Below are 16601 nucleotides of genomic sequence, written 5' to 3'. Positions count from 1 at the left end.
GTAATCCAACACAGGTACCGCGTGCGGTTCGATGCTGGTATGCCAGCAGTTCGGTAATGCAGCGAACGCTTTTTCTAAACTGCTGATATACCATCATCCAACGGCATGCGCTCCCTGTGTTGGATTACGCTGCTCTCGGATCCGCAGAATTAATGTTGCCTGGATACTGGTGCGCCGTGACTTCGCTAGCCGTATCAAGCGAGACCCCGAATATTTGAATTATCGTAGTTTTATTTTCGAACCGATAACGGCCCAGATCACGCGGAAAATATTGTTTCTACAGTATCTGGTATTTCTCTTTACGAAGATTTTTTCCGTGTCCCTGGTGTAAGAGATATTCACCTACTTTTGAAAGTCTTGAAATCGTTCCCTTTTAAAGATAGTTCAATTTTAGAAAAAGCAAGAAATCACAGGGAACAAGGTCAGGACTATTTGGGGGATGCTAAAGTTACAAGGAATAGTGTTTCACCAGAAATTGCCGAATTCTTGGATCAAAATTTGACCGTCACAAGCCTGATAGAGTGAGAGTCACTTAGCATCGGGTCTCACAGTGGTCCCCCCTAAATATTATATACCTCTTTTTGACAACAGCACTACCAAGACAATAGTCCAACTTTCCGGACAAACTTTATGCAAGAGGGTTGGAGAGATGGCGGTCCAGTGACATATTTGTTTATGCTATCTTAAATATGGTGGTGGAGGCAGTTGCGCAGGGTATTTGTTCACCAGAAATTGCTCAACAAGCTGCAATCAATGCGCATTATTTATTCAAAATATCAATGCGTTATCGTGGTGAATGTTTCTTTACTAATAACTGTACTAGTATTGCCTACAGTTTACCTAATTATGTAAGTAGTACTTGATAATATTAGTATTCATGTTAAATGTAATACTCATGAATTGAAGAAATAATAATGAATGAATAAACAAATAGAATGTCATCTGCAAATAATGTAGTTATTCTTCTGATATTTAGAACTCTCCCTCCCTCACCCTATTTAAGATACCGTGAGATTCACTCCAACCCCCCCCCCCCCCCCCCCCCCCCCCCCTCATATATTTCTTCATCATGGGATTATTTTGCTTCTTTTTAACTTAAATGAGAGCTAAATAAATAAAACATGATAGAAAAATCCAACTATTTTCATTTGAGATTCTATCCTTTTCAGTAGAAAAGTCCACTATTAAATTATTTATTAAGACGTCATCGTTTTTGGTTAAAAATTTAATCCTTTTCTTGAAAATTCAAAAATTTTGTTGAAGTTTTGTCATTTTTGTTTTAATATTCATCTGTTTTTGTAGAAATTTAATCTTTCTTGTTTTGAAAATGCACGATTTTTTAACAAAATAGTCGAATAATCAACCAAATAGGTAAATTTTTTGTATCAAGAATGATGAATTTCGAAACAAATAGTTTAATATTAAACTCAAAAAATATATTTCCAGCCACAAAAATAATGGTCGAATTTTCTGTTTACCAATTCATTTTCAAAGCAATAAAAAACAGTTTAATCAGTTGAATTCAACCAAAAAAGAATTCGCAACCAATTAGTTAAATTCACAACTAAAACGATGATTTGCAACAAAGAACAATCTTGATTTTCAATTAAACTATATATTTTTTGAACCAATAGTGAAATCATCAAATTTTCAGTTAAAAAAATGTACTTAAAAAACAAAGTTCAAACAGTAACATTCAATTGTAAATGAATCATTTTTTACCAAATTGTTAAATCCTTAACCAAAAAGGTGGAACTTCAACAAACAAGAATAAATTTCGAAGAAAAAAGACCAATTTTCGCCAAATATATGAGTTTTCATCTAAATAATTAGATTTTTAATTAAAAGTTGGTTTTGCTCATTTTTGGATACTGAAATTAATGTTTAACCAAAATAAAAAGTGAAATAAAAATATTTACAAATTATATTAATTAGAATCGTTAATATCATGTGAATCGAGTTAAGACTCAAAATTTCTTTTCGCAATTAGCCAAAGAATACGAATAAAATATTACTTTTTATGAAAATTGTTTCTAATATACAAAATATTACTTTATAATGATATCTAAATGTTTTATTACATTTTTTAAACAATTTTTTTATCGTTTTTATCAATTTTTTTCTAAAAATAGTGTTAGACTTTTGCGGTTTTTAAAAAATTTCCACTTTTTGTCAATTAGAGTAAAGTTAATAATTAACTCAAGTTACAATATTAATTGTCTCAAAAATCTATTATTATTATTGGTTAGAATATTTAATTTGTTCAAAGTCTTGGATTATTTTAAATTTCCCGCTCTTTGTCTACTGTTCACTTGGAGTAAGTTATTAATTAATTAAATTGTGCAAAAATAAATATCTAAAAAAATGATTATTGTCTATAAATATCTCATTCCTTATTAATATATATTTTTATTAATAAAGTAATAAATAATGCAAGTTAACAAACATAGTTGTTTAAACAATTTATTATCGTTTATAGCTATCTTTTGATATATAATTTCTAGAAAGTAGTGGTTTTCGTTTTTCTTTGATTTTTTCATTAGAAATAAATAATAAACATTATTATTAATTTAAACAAAAAGGCTCGCAGTAACTACTTCAACGAAAATTTGCATTAAATATGATCCAAAAAATTCAGTCATAAACAGTTGAATTTTTAGGCCTAAAAGACAAATTGTTTAGAAGATAGTTCAATTACCAAACCCAAAAACGTGAATTTTCTACTAAAGGGGGAATTTTTAACCAGTCGATTTGAACGAAAAAAAGACTTTTTAACAGAATAATTAAATCCTAAAACAGACAGGTTAATTTTCTATAAAGAAAAATAAACCTTGAAACAGAGTTTAATCTTGAACTCAAAAATATATATTTTGTTCCAAAAATGTAATGGTCTAGTTTTCTGTTTGTAAAATTAATTTAAAAAATTTTTTAACTGGTTGAATTTCACCAAACAAGACAAATTTGCAACAAAATAGTTGAATCCTGAACCGAAAAGATGGAATTTTAATAAACAAGATTAATTTTCCAACCAAAAAGACAAATTTTCAACAATTTTGAATCGAAAAATTTTAATTTCCTGACAAAGGGCGAATTTTTGACAAGTCGATATGAGCAAAGAAAAATATATTTTCCAACAAAATATCTGAATCCTCAAGCGGATATGTTAATTTTCCATCGAGGAAGATGAATTTTAAAGCAGAGAGTTTAATTTTCAATTTAAAAATATATATTTTGTACCAAAAATGTAATAGTCAAATTTTCTGTTTGTAAAATTATACTTTCTAAATTTTTTTTAATTTTTTGAATTTAAGTAAAAAAGACAAATTTACAACCAAATAGTTTAAAGCTCAACCAAAGGGATGGGATTAAAACAAATAAAATTATTTTTTTAGCTAAAAACACGAATTTGAAAAAAGGAAGTTTATTTTCATCAAGACAAATGGATTGTATAGCAAATAGTTAAATTTTTCACAAAAGAGGAAATAAAAGAAATTAACTTTTAACTAATTAGTTGAATTTACTAAAAAGTACTATTTTTCATAACTTTAGGTAATTTAAGTATGTTTTGCATGAAATTGGTATTTAAAAAATTTTTTTAAACAAATATTACTATAGATTTAAGTCCAATAATTTTTGTTTAAAATCCTCAGATTTACAAGCTGGAACAATTTTCGGCAGTGTTAGTGTTTTTTGTCGAAAATTGATATTCTTATTAAAAAATTATTGGATTCTTCCAAATTTTAATTAAAGTAGAAGTTTAAACAAGGTCGAATTTAAAAATCTGCTTGAGCAGATATATTAAAGATTTTAGTTTTAAGTTTCCTAGAAAAGAAAATTCAAAATCGGCCAATAATTTCTTTCTAAAAGTTATTTTTAATATATAAGATTCAATTTCTGAGTACTCTTCGATTTTTTAAATGTTTCAGCAGGGATGCCATATACAGAATTAGACTATCAAAAATCTTTTCAAATCTGTTGATAAAGTTACTAAGCTACACAACAAATAAATTTTTAATTTAAAATTAAGTAGAAAAAAATATTTTCCTTCGAGCCGGATTTGAACCAGCGACCTATGGATGTCCACTTTTTAAATTCCAACTACAGTCCACCGCTCTACCAACTGAGCTATCGAAGGCTGTTGTTATTGATTTTACTTTTTCTGAACTGGATTAAAATTCTGAAAAACAATGATCCGGTTTTTTTTATAACGTCCTTTCACTTGCTTCGATTCCCATTCCTGTCTCGATCGCAACGTTTGAGACTCAACTGAATCAACCATGGTTAATTTAATTCGATTTTCTTATGTTGAATTAATTTAATTCAATAGAAGAATAAACAATTTTTTATTTCAGGGTTTTCTAAGAATGTACGGGATTTTTTCTTAATCTTCAGGCTTTTATTTACTAAATTTGTTCGAATTCCAGGAAAAATACAAATACTTTCTTTTTTTGGGAAGGGGGGACGGAGGGATGTATTTAACGATTCCGTCAATTCTATTAGGTTTATAGCGTTTTTCCTATAATTAAAAAATTGGATTTCGTGAGTTTTTAGCACTAATTCTCATTTCGTCCTGGTTCTTTTAGTATAAATTGTTACGAAATAAAATATTAATTTTCACTGATAATCAGATGTTTAACAAATTTTTAAAACAATTTGTTATTGTCTATAGCAATTTTCTCTTAGAATAGAGAGGGTAGGGTAGTCCAAAAATACATTGAAAAATTTTCTATTTTGAATTTTATGAATATGAATATATAATTGTATCTCAATTATTATTAATTAATCTGAATTTATTATTTTATTTTACAATCTATCATTTTATTTCATTATAATTATTTATTATTAATTATAATACTAAGTCTGTTTTATAGGGTCCAAAAGAACCCCTAAAGGTGGAAAATTGAATTTTTCTACTTTTCGGCGCTAATTTAGATTTTTCTGCGTTTATAGAAAAATGCAAAAGTGTTTTTACTATATAAAGTATTATTTTCTTCTGCTAACTAGATGTTGAAATAAAGTGTTGAAAAAATTTATAGTTTTTAGCAATTGTATTTTAGAATAGAAATAGAAGGTTGCGGTTTATTCGAAAATTTTTTTACTTTTTGTCGAATTTTCAATTAGAGTAATGTAATTCTTAATAAATGTTAACAAATGTAATTTCTCAAACAATTAATTATTATTTTTGATAATATTTTTTTAGGATAATATTGAAAATTATATTTTTTCTGACAGTTTAAACTGTTTGTCTACCTTTTACGTGGGATGAATTAATAATTAATTTAATTTAGCAAAAGTAATATTTAAAATCAATGTTTATTGTTTATAACTATCTTCTTCTTTATTAATGCTAGATAGCTGCGGTTTCTTTTGAAAATTTTAAATTTTTACTTAGTAAATTAATTTCTCAGAAAAAAGCAACTTTCTACCACTACTCTAAAAGATGATCGTTATACATCATAATCAATTGTTTAAATAATAACGTTTGTTAATTTGCATTAACTATTACCTTACTAAGTTAAACGTCGACAAGAAGTGTATGATTTCGAAAAACGGCAACTTTTTAGACCTTATCTAAGAGAAAATAGATATAAACAATAATAAATTATTTAAACAAGTATGTTTCCTAACTTGCTTTATTTGTCAATTTAATAAGTAAAAAGTGAGTGAAAGTTAAAAAATTTCAGAAAAAAACCGCAATTATCTAGCACTAATAAAGAGGAAGATACCATAGTTACAAAAAATAGTTATTTGTTAAAATAATTATTTTTGCTCAATTGCATTAATTATTAACGCATTCGAAGTGAAAAGTAGACAAATAGTTCAAAATTTCAGAAAAAAATAGCAACTTTCTAGCATTATTCAAATTTAATACTATTAAAAATAATGAATAATTATATAAATAATTGAATTTGATAACTTTAATTAATTATTTAACTTACCCTAATTGAAAATTGTACAAAAAGTTGAAATTTTTTAAACAAACTGCAATTTCATAGCATTATTCTAAGATAATGTTATTGAGAATAATAATAATTTGTTTAAACAATTATGGTTGTAAAGATAAATTAAGTATTATCGCACTCTGAATGAGACTTGAACTAACGCAAACTTTGCCCTCCAGGGGTCAATCACAAAATACGTAATACGTTGGGGGGGGGGGCTGTGAAAGTATCATTCTCAGCCTTAGAAACAATGAAAAAAGTATGTGGAGAAATCCGAAGTAATCACTGCTCGTAGTCCGCTGTAAAACACTTCTCAATCGGAGTAAGAAAATTTTAATCTACTGCAATTTACTTGTAATCTAGAGTAATTAAGTTCTAAGACGGAGTCACCTAATTGTAATCCAGATCATCCACTTGTAATCTATAGAGAAATCAAGTTCTGAGGTGGAGTAATAGGCTTGTAATTTAAATAAATCCACTTGTAATTCACAAAAAATACACTTGTTATCTAGAGTAATTAACGTGCAATCTCTAATAATCTAGTTCTAACCAGGGGCAATCAAATTGTCATCCACAGCAATACACTTTTAATATAGAGTAAAGAAGTTCAAAGGCGGAGTAATAAACTTGTAACCCACATTAATCCACTTGTAACCTAGAGAAATCCACGTGTATCCTAGAATAAACAGTGGGAAATCTAGACTAATCTAGTTCTAACCAGGAACAATGGAATTGAAATCCACAGAAATCCATGGGTAATGCACATAAATCCACTTGTAATTTAGAGAAATCCATGTGTAATCTAGAGTAATCAACGTTTAATCTAGAATAATCTAGTTGAAACAGGAGAAATCCAATTGTAAACCACAACAAATCACTTGGAATATAGAGTGATGAAATTCTAAGGCGGAGAAATAAACGTGTAAGCCACATCAATCCACTTGTAATATAGAGTACTCGAATTGTAATCTAGAGTAATCAACGTGAAATATAGAATAATCTAGTTCTCATCACAAGTAATAGAATTTTAATCTACAGCAATCCATTTGTCATAGAGAGTATTCAAGTTCTACGGGTGGAGCAATGAACTTGTAATCCACATCAACCCACTTGTAATCTAGAGAATCAACGTGTAATATAGAATAATCTAGTTCTAACCAAGTGTAGTGTAATTGCAATCCACAACAATCACCTCTTAATAAAGGGTATTCAAGTTCTAGGGCAGAGTCATTATCTTGAAATCCACAACAATCCACTTGTTATCTACAGAATCCGTTTGTCATCTAGAGTAATAAACGCGTAATCTAGAATAATCTAGTTCTAACCAGGAGCAATGCAATTGCAACCCACAACAATCCACTCGTAATAAAGAGTATTCCAGTTCTAAGGCCGAGCAATAAACGTGTAATCTACATAAATCCACTCGTAATCTAGAAAAATCTATATGTCGTCTAGAGTAACGAACGTGTAATCTAGAATAATCTCGTTCTAATTAGGATCATTCCAATTGTATTCCACAACAACCCACGTGTCTTATAGAGTATTTGAATTCCGAAATAGATTAATAAACTTGTAATCCACATCAATCCGCTTGTAATCTAGAGAAATCTATGTGTCATCTAGAATAATCTACTGCGAACGAGGAGAAATGTAATTGCTATCCACATCAATCCACTTGTAAACAAGAGTTTTCAAATTTTACGGTGGAGTAATAAATTTGTAATCCACATCAATCGAATTGTAATATAGAGTAGTCCACGTATAATCTAGAGTAATCCACGTGTAATATAGAATAATCTAGTTCTAAGCAGGAGCAATGCAGTTGCAATCCACGATAATCCACTCGTAATAAAGAGTATTCCAGTTCTAAGGCGGAGTAATAAACTTATAATCTACATAAATCTACTTGTAATCTAGAGAAATCTATATGTCGTCTAGAGTAATGAACGTGTAATCTAGAATATTCTGGTTCTAATCAGGATCAATCCAATTGTATTCCACAGCAATCCACGCGTATTTTAGAGTATTTAAGTTTCGAAGTAGATTAATAAACTTGTAATCCACATCAATTCAATTGCAATCTAGAGAAATCTATGTATCGTCTAGAGTAATCAACGTGTACTCTAGAATAATCTAGTTATAATCAGGATCAATCCAATTGTATTCCACAGCAATCCACTTGTATTATAAAGTATTTAAGTTCTGAAATGGAGAATTAAACTTTTAATCCACATAAATCGACTTGTAATCTAGAGGAATCTATGTGTTATCTAGAATAATCTAGTTCTAACGAGGAAAAATGTACTTGCAATCCACAGCAATCCATTTGTGATCAAGAGTATTCAAATTCTGCGGTGGAGTAATAAATTTGTAATCCACATAAATCAACTTGTAATCTAAATAAATTTATGTGTCATCTAGAATAATCTAGTTTTAACGAGGAGAAATGTAATTGCTGTCCAGAACAATCTACTTGTAATCAAGAGTATTCAAATTCTACGGTGGAGTAATAAATTTGTAATCTGATTCAATCCACTTGTAATGTAGAGAAATCTATGTGTCATCTAGAACAATCTAGTCCCAACGAGGAGAAATGTACTTGCAATCCACAGCAATCCATTTGTAATCAAGAGTATTCAAATTATACGGTGGAGTAATAAATTTTTAATCCACATAAATCAACTTGTAATCTAAATAAATTTATGTGTCATCTAGAAAAATCTAGTTTTAACGAGGAGAAATGTAATTGCTGGTTAGAACAATCTACTTGTAATCAAGAGTATTCAAATTCTACGGTGGTGTAATAAATTTGTAATCTGATTCAATCCACTTGTAATCTAAAAAAATCTATGTGTCATCTAGAACAATCTAGTTCTAACGAGGAGAAATGTACTTGCAATCCACAGCAATCCATTTGTAATCAAGATTATTCAAATTATACGGTGGAGTAATAAATTTGTAATCCACATAAATCAACTTTTAATCTAGATAAATCTATGTGTTATCTAGAATAATCTAGTTTTAACGAGGAGAAATGTAATTGCTGTCCAGAACAATCTACTTGTAATCAAAAAGTATTCAAATTCTACGGTGGAGTAATAAATTTGTAATCCGCTTCAATCCACTTGTAATCTAGAGAAATCTATGTGTCATATAAAATAATCTAGTTCTAACGAGGAGAAATGTAATTGCTATCCACAACAATCTACTTGTAATCAAGAGTATTCGAATTTTTGGCGGAGTAATAAATTTGTAATCCACATCAATCCACTTGTAATCCAGAGAAACATACGTGTCGTCTAGATTAATCAACTTGTAATCTAGAATAATCTAGTTATAATCAGGATCAATCCCATTGTATTCCACAGCAATCCACTTTTATTATAAAGTATTTAAGTTCTGAAATAGAGAAATACACTTGTAATCTACATCAATCTACTTGTAGTTCAGAGAAATCCATGTTTCATCTAGAGTAATCAACGTGTATCACATAATTCAAAGTAATTTTTGTAACCTAAGTAATTAATTTGTAATTCAGGTAATTCAGAGTAATTTACATAAATAATCCAAACAGTTTTCAACTATTCCGTTCTTTTTTTTAAATTAAATTTCTTGAGCACAAATTTAACTGTTTTATTTTTGGTGGAAAACTGATGTCTTTTAAGTTGGAAGATCATGTATTTTGTTTGAAATTTATCTCTCCCGGTGGAAAATTAATCTTCTTCGTTGAAAATTAACGATTTTCGTTAAAAATGCAACTATTTTAGTTCAAAATTGTTTTTTTTTAGTTGAAAGTTCAACTTTTTTTTTGAAAATTAAACTATATACCATCTGGTTGAAAATGCATGTTTTTTGTTCAAAGTTTTCCTGTTTGATTGTAAGGAAATTAATTTTCCTAATTAAAAATTCTTCTTTTTGGTTAAAAAACGATTAGTTGACTAAAAAATAATCTACTTTGTAACAAGTTTAATAATTTGGTAAGGAAGTAACTTTTGTGTTAAAATATTTACCAGTTTTGTTGAAAATTTGACTTTTATGGTTTAAAATTCAACTATTTGATTGAAAATTCAACTATTGGATTAAAACTGTATGTATTTTGTTAATAATTCATTTGTTGGTAAAAAAATAAATTTTCTGTGGTAAAACTTCATCTTTTTTGTGATAAATGCAAATGTTTGTTTAAAATTAAATCTGCTCTAGTTAAGGGTTCAAGTATTTGGATGACAATTCACTCTTTTTTTTTAAATTCACTTTTTTTAAATTTTAATTGGATAAGAATAATTTTAGTTGACATATAAATTATTTGTTTAAAAATTCATCTATTTTGTAGAAGTTTTTGATTAAAAATTAGTGTGAATAATCGGACCCAAAAATCAAAATTCTTTTGGTTTTTACAAAAGCACTAGGTCAATTGACATTTTGAATCGTTCAAACTGGTTTTAACTGGATTCTTGTTAAATCGGAAAAAATTAACCAAATAGAAAAATGAAATACAAATAATTTAAATTGTCGTATAAAATATTTAGTAACATAATACTCAAAAAATTTTAAGAATATTATTTACTTTATGTCTTATCAAACTTCTTCCAAAGCTGGTTTCCGAATCTAATCCAATTCAATTTTATTAATTTTTTTCAAGATAATGAAAATGAGGATTTCGCTCGGTACTTTATTCTTCATCTTGGCTGTTTTCCCTAATTTTATGGGTAAATATAATAATATTTATAATTGACAGTTAACTTTTGGTTGAAAATTCAAATTTTTTAAAGAAAACTCGTCTTTTTGCTTCAAAATTTGGGATATAACCTTTTTATTCCCATACTGAAAAATATTTTTGCTTGAAATTTCATCTTTTTGGGGTAAACATAAAAACTACATGGTTGGAAAAATACCATTTTTTTTTAATTCATCATTTTCATTTAGGTAATTTGTCTGTTTATAAACTCAACTATTTTTAATTTCGTTTTTTTTAATAAATTAATTTTTTTTCAATTGTAATTCTTTAATTTTTTCATATTTCTGGCTAAAATTTCTGCCAAAAATTTTTTAGTTAAAAAATAATTCCTCTGAAATGAAAATGTATTTCTTGGTTGAAATTGATTTAATCAGTTAAAGATTCATAATTTTAGTTAAGAATAAAACTTTATTTCCCTTTTCAATTAAAAATCCATGAATTTGGTTGTAAATTATTTTTTGTGTGGAAATATTATCTCATTGATTGAAAATTTATATTTTTTTATTATAAATTCAATTATTTTGTTAGGAAATCCATATTTTAGGGTTAAACTCATCTTTTTGGTATAAAATGAATCTTTTTCGTGGAAAATTCATCTTTTGGTTGAAAAATTAAATATTTGTTTAAAAATTGATTTTTTTGCCGTTTCAATGTTATAGTTAAAAACTAATTCCTTTGATTGAAAACTCATATGTTTTGTGAAAAATTGGTCTCTTTTATTTGAAACTTAAAAATTTAGGATGAAAATTTTTCTTTTTATAAAGACAAAAATTGTTTCGATTAAAAATTAAAATTTTTTTTATTCTTCTTTTTAGTTTGAAAATTAATCTATTTTGTTAGAAGATTTATCTTTTTGATTTTAAATTGAACTGTTTTGTTAAAAATTGTTTTTTTGTTGTTGAGAATTAATTTTTTAAATTATAATCAAATTTTTACATTTCAGTTTAAAGAATATATTTTTTAGTTGAACATGTAAAATTTTGTTCAAAAATTCATTTCTTTAGTCAAAAATGTATATTTTTTTTATCAAAAAATCTTTTAAAATCTAAAAATTCCACTTTCTTTGGTTGAAAATTTTATTATCTTGTTCAAAATCAGTATTTTTGGTTTAAAAATTAAACTTTTTTGTGGAAAGTTTCGCCTCTTTGACTTTAAAATTCAAAACTTTGGTTGAAAGTTTCCTTTTTGGCTTAAAAACAAACTAATTGATTACAAATTAATTTATTTGATGAGGAAACATTTTAGTAATAAATTCCATTCTTTAATTAAATTTTGTTGTTTTTGATTTGAAAGTTCCTTAATTCAGTTGCAAATTTTTTCTTTTTTGGGTTAAAAATTGAATTATTTTTTTATGAAATCCATACTCTTGTGTTCAAAAATAAACTTATTTTAAAGAAAATTAGTCTTGTTGAATTTAAAATTCAACTATTTTGTTAGAAATTTTTCTCTTTCTACTTTAAAAATTAATCTGTTTTGGTTGAAGGTTAATCTATTGGGATCAAAATTTAACAATTTTCTTGAAAATTATTTTTATTTATTTGTTAAAAATTAAGTTTTCAACGGAAAATTCAAATATTCGATTTGAAAACAAATATTTTATCAAAAATTCATATATTTGGTTGAAAATACAATACTTTCTCTTGAACGTATTGAATATCTTCTAAACTTTCGTCTAAGTTGTAATATATTTTAATTTAGTATTTTTTTAAAGAATTTTCTTCTCACGTTGTATTTTTCAATCCCCACTCCCCTATCAAAATAACCGTATGTAATTTTTTAATAACCATTCGTAAGTTTGGATTTTAAATTACAATCTATGAATTTAAATTAATACTAATACACTGGAACTTTGAATTAAGAGTGTTTTGGGACATGGCTTGTAGTGTACTTGAAACTAAATCCAGATCGTTCCAACTCAAACAGACAGGGATGAATAAATGAGTTCTATTAGATTTGGTAGCATGGCGCAACCTGATGTAACACACGGGTCGAGAGTGCGGCCCACCAATTTCTGGTCACGCTTGAGTGAGCAGTACCTTCCGCGCTCCCATCATGACGAATCTGCCGCGGCATCAATTCTCGAATTGCAGTAAATCCAGACTGCTTAAATCCAAGTTCCAGTACTCAAAAGTTAAACATTTTATACTTATTTTCGTAAACCTTCTCTAATCGTTTATATTTATTACCTTGTACTGCAAGAAATTATTTAATTTAACTTTATAGTTTTACTTTTATTTTTCAGAATTGACTTGGCCGCATGGAGAGGATGCAGTTCATCCTACTCCCATTCAACTTTATGCTCATCATTACGAAGGTTTTGGCACACGTCAAAATCGAATTTACCCCTTACCACTAGGACTTTACGAAGCAGGTGTAGATAGTGATCACCTGTACATCATTGGAGTCATCCCATTTGTTTATGTTAAATACTTGTGCCCACTATTGGCTCCTGCACCTAATCTTCCTGATACCCTCAAAAGAGTTAAAGTACGCATAAATGGAAACATTGCTAACGTGACTGTGCCAATATCTGATGAGGATCCCATAAATAGTAACTTTTTCCAGCCATTCGGGCCAAATCAAATTGTTAATGTCCAGGTGGTGTACTTGTAATATGAATTAATTATGGCCAATGTCGATAATATCTCCTTAAGTAGAGGATCGTCTTTCACCAGAAATTGCTGAATAAGTTGCGACGATTGAACCAGTGCGCCGTTGTCGAGAATGACCCAGTCGCCACTTTTCTACACATCAGGCAGTTTTTAGACTCAAAATTTCTAAAAGAATAGTTTTTGAAATCCCTAGCGCTTCCTCTATTTCTCTCGTGGTTAGAAAAGCGATTTTCGTTAATTAAAGCTCGCATTCGTTCCACATTTTAAAATGTGAAGCGAAGTAGGTGCATCTTTTTTCAGAAAAAATGTAATTTGTTTGTTGATTTCTATTTTCACGGATTGTGGATCCACATTAATCGATGATAACTACCTCTGATGATAATACAGATTCCTTTAAATTAGGCTGTATATTTTCCGGATATACCTGATCAATTAGGGACCAGGCATAAATTACGTAGTCTTTAAAGTGAGCCCCATCCCCCCACTTAAAAGACAACGTAATTTATGCCTGGTTCCTAATTGATCAGGTATATCTGGAAAGTATACAGCCTAATTTAAAGGAATATGTATTATCATCAGAGGCAGTTATCATCGATCAGTGTGGATCCACAATCCGTGAACGGTAAAATATTTGTTCTGTTTTACATAGGAGGAGGAGGTTCTAAAGGATCGTCTTTCACCAGAAATGGCAGAATAAGCTGCACATAAATTACTTCTGGCAAACTTGATTCCTTACGCAAGATAGTATTTTGTATAGTCTGCAAACTATTAAAAAAAAAAGTTCAACACACTTTTTTACAAGGAATTTTATTGATAATTAAACTAGTATCACTTGTGATATACCTAATAATATTAGTAGTATTTGGTAAGTAATTTTAGAATTAACGTTAAATCTAATAATTATAAATTCAATGAATAATAATAAATATACTAGCAAAGGGAGTTTATTTACGAACGGTGTTATTTTTGCTAAATAAATAAAACCTGATAAGACAATCCAACTGTTTATGTTTGAAATTTTATCCCTTTCAGTTGAAAAGTCTACTATAAATTCTTGTTAAAGGCTTTATCTTTTTTTGCTTCGAAATTTAAGCTTTTAGTAGAAATTTAATCTTTTTCGGTGAAATTTGACGAACTTTTGAACAAAACAGTTGAATTTTCAACCAAAAAAGAACACTTTATAAAAATAGTTCAATTTTCAACCTACAATGATGTATTTTCAACTAAGTGGTCGAAAAAAAAGATGAACCCAAAAATTCAACCAAAAAGAGTTGAATTTTAAAGTAAAAAAGATGAAATTTTCAAGAGATAGTTTCATTTTTAGCTTAAAAATGTTGAATTTATTACCAAAGAGCGAATCTTTAACCAGTTGATTTAAACGAAAAAAGAACAATTTTAACCAATTAGTTGAATTCACAACTAAAAACATGGAATTTACACAAAATATGCATCTTTTAACCGAAAAGAAGAATTTTCAACAAAGAAGTTAATTTTCAACCAAGAAAGTTGAATTTTGTACCAAACAACCAATTGTCAATCAGCTAAATTAAAGATGATTTTCTACTAAAGAAAATATTTTTTAAACCAAAAATGAAATCCTCAAATTTTTACTTTAAAAAATTGACTAAACAAAAAATTGTAAACAACTGCACTCGAAACCAAAGAGGTATTTAAAAAAATGAGGTTTTTATCAAATAGTTAAATTATTAACCAAAATTGGAATAGACCAATGATTTTTTTAAAAATAATATGATTTACGAAACAGAACCAATTTTGGATTGTGTTGCGATTCTTTGTCAGAAATTAATAATTTTATGAAAAAATCATTAGCTTTGTTAATGAAATAAAAATTTGCTTGTACATATTTCTTTAAAATTGTAGACTGAATTTTCCTAAAAAGTAAAATCCAAATTCGGTCCAGAATTTCGTTTTAAAAGTTATTTTAAACCTAGTTATTTTATTCGGCTTCTCAGCAAGGATACTAATCCGAAAAATAGACTGTCGGAAATAATTTTCAAGCCTATTGATCATCTGAATAACTTATAACAAAAAAATATTTTTTCATTTAATTTAAAATGGTAAGAAAAAATTTCCTTCGAGCCGGATTTGAACCAGCGACCAGTGGATGTCCACTTTTTAAATTCCAACTACAGTCTACCGCTATACCAACTGAGGTATCGAAGGCTGTTGTTATTGTTATTACTTTTTCTGAATTTGATTAAAATTCCGAACAATTATTATCTGGTTTCTTTATCCATTACTTAATAATTATATTTTTCTAAGAATGACTAAATTATAGTTTTAATTAATTCAATAGAAGTATAATCAATATTTCTGCAAAATAATTGATGTAAACTATGTATTTAATCTGTAATCAGTATAAAATTATTTTTCTCTGTTGAAAATGAATCATTTTGGTAGAAAATCCAACCATTTTTGTGGAAAATCCAACTATTTTGATAGAAAATTCAATTTTTTACTTAAGGATTTAACTATATTGTTAGTAATTTCCACTTTTTATTTGTTTAAAAATTAATTTCTTCACTACAAATTTCACATTTCTATTTTTAGTACAAAATTGATTTTTTTGTAGTTCAAAATTCAACTACAGGGAAACCCTTCAATAGCCCTCCCTTCTATAACCCTTCCAAGAATTGACGCCGCGCCGAAGGTTGGTGCAAGAGGAGCTGCGCGGCGAGCGCGGGGTCAGAGGTTGTCACTCAAGCGAGCATTCAAGCATGAACTAACAAACGCGGAGCGGGCTGTAATGAGTTAGTTCCCACCCACCGTAAGCCCCAAAATCGGTGCTATAGAAGAGTTTCACTGCACTTGGTTTAAAATTCATTTTTATGATATAATATCTTGATTCTAGTTCTAAATATTTTAGTTAGAAACTATTGTTTTGTTGAAAATTCGTCTTTTTTGTTGAAAATTCATGTTTTCTGTTCAAAATTCACTCTTTTTGTTAAATAATTAATCTTTTAGATTGAAAATTTATCTTTTTGGTTAACTGTTGAACTATTTTTTGGGTTAAAATTAATTTTTTTACCCAAAACTTAGCTATTTTATTTTTGTAACAAATTCATATTCCTGATTAAAAATTAACATTAAAAATCTAAAAAATTAATTTTTTGGAAAAATGACACAAAATACGAAAAAAAATTAACAGACAGAAGTAGTTATGCAAAAAAGTCGACGAATTTCTTATAGATCGATTACACAGGAGGCATAGTTTTTGTTTTGGTCGCGAAAGACACAAAATAAAAAAAAACAAGATACGAAAGAAAAATGAAGTTATAAATGTTTTTTTAA

General features: G+C 28.0%; 2 non-coding genes across 2 annotated transcripts; both read right to left on the bottom strand.

The window, feature by feature from the left end:
- Window positions 1-4042: 4042 nt before the first annotated feature.
- Trnay-gua lies at window positions 4043-4135 on the bottom strand. The gene is made up of 2 exons: window positions 4099-4135; window positions 4043-4078 (listed from the first exon to the last, which is right to left on the bottom strand). It is a non-coding gene; the product is annotated as a tRNA-Tyr (tRNA).
- An 11245-nt stretch (window positions 4136-15380) lies between these two features.
- Window positions 15381-15473, bottom strand: Trnay-gua. Its single transcript has 2 exons — window positions 15437-15473; window positions 15381-15416 (listed from the first exon to the last, which is right to left on the bottom strand). It is a non-coding gene; the product is annotated as a tRNA-Tyr (tRNA).
- Window positions 15474-16601: the final 1128 nt, after the last annotated feature.

Source organism: Belonocnema kinseyi, chromosome 8, assembly GCF_010883055.1.
Source record: "Belonocnema kinseyi isolate 2016_QV_RU_SX_M_011 chromosome 8, B_treatae_v1, whole genome shotgun sequence".
Classification (NCBI taxonomy): domain Eukaryota; kingdom Metazoa; phylum Arthropoda; class Insecta; order Hymenoptera; family Cynipidae; genus Belonocnema; species Belonocnema kinseyi.
The sequence above is the reverse complement of the archived record's forward strand: the minus strand, read 5'-3'. Positions and strand labels throughout refer to the sequence as shown.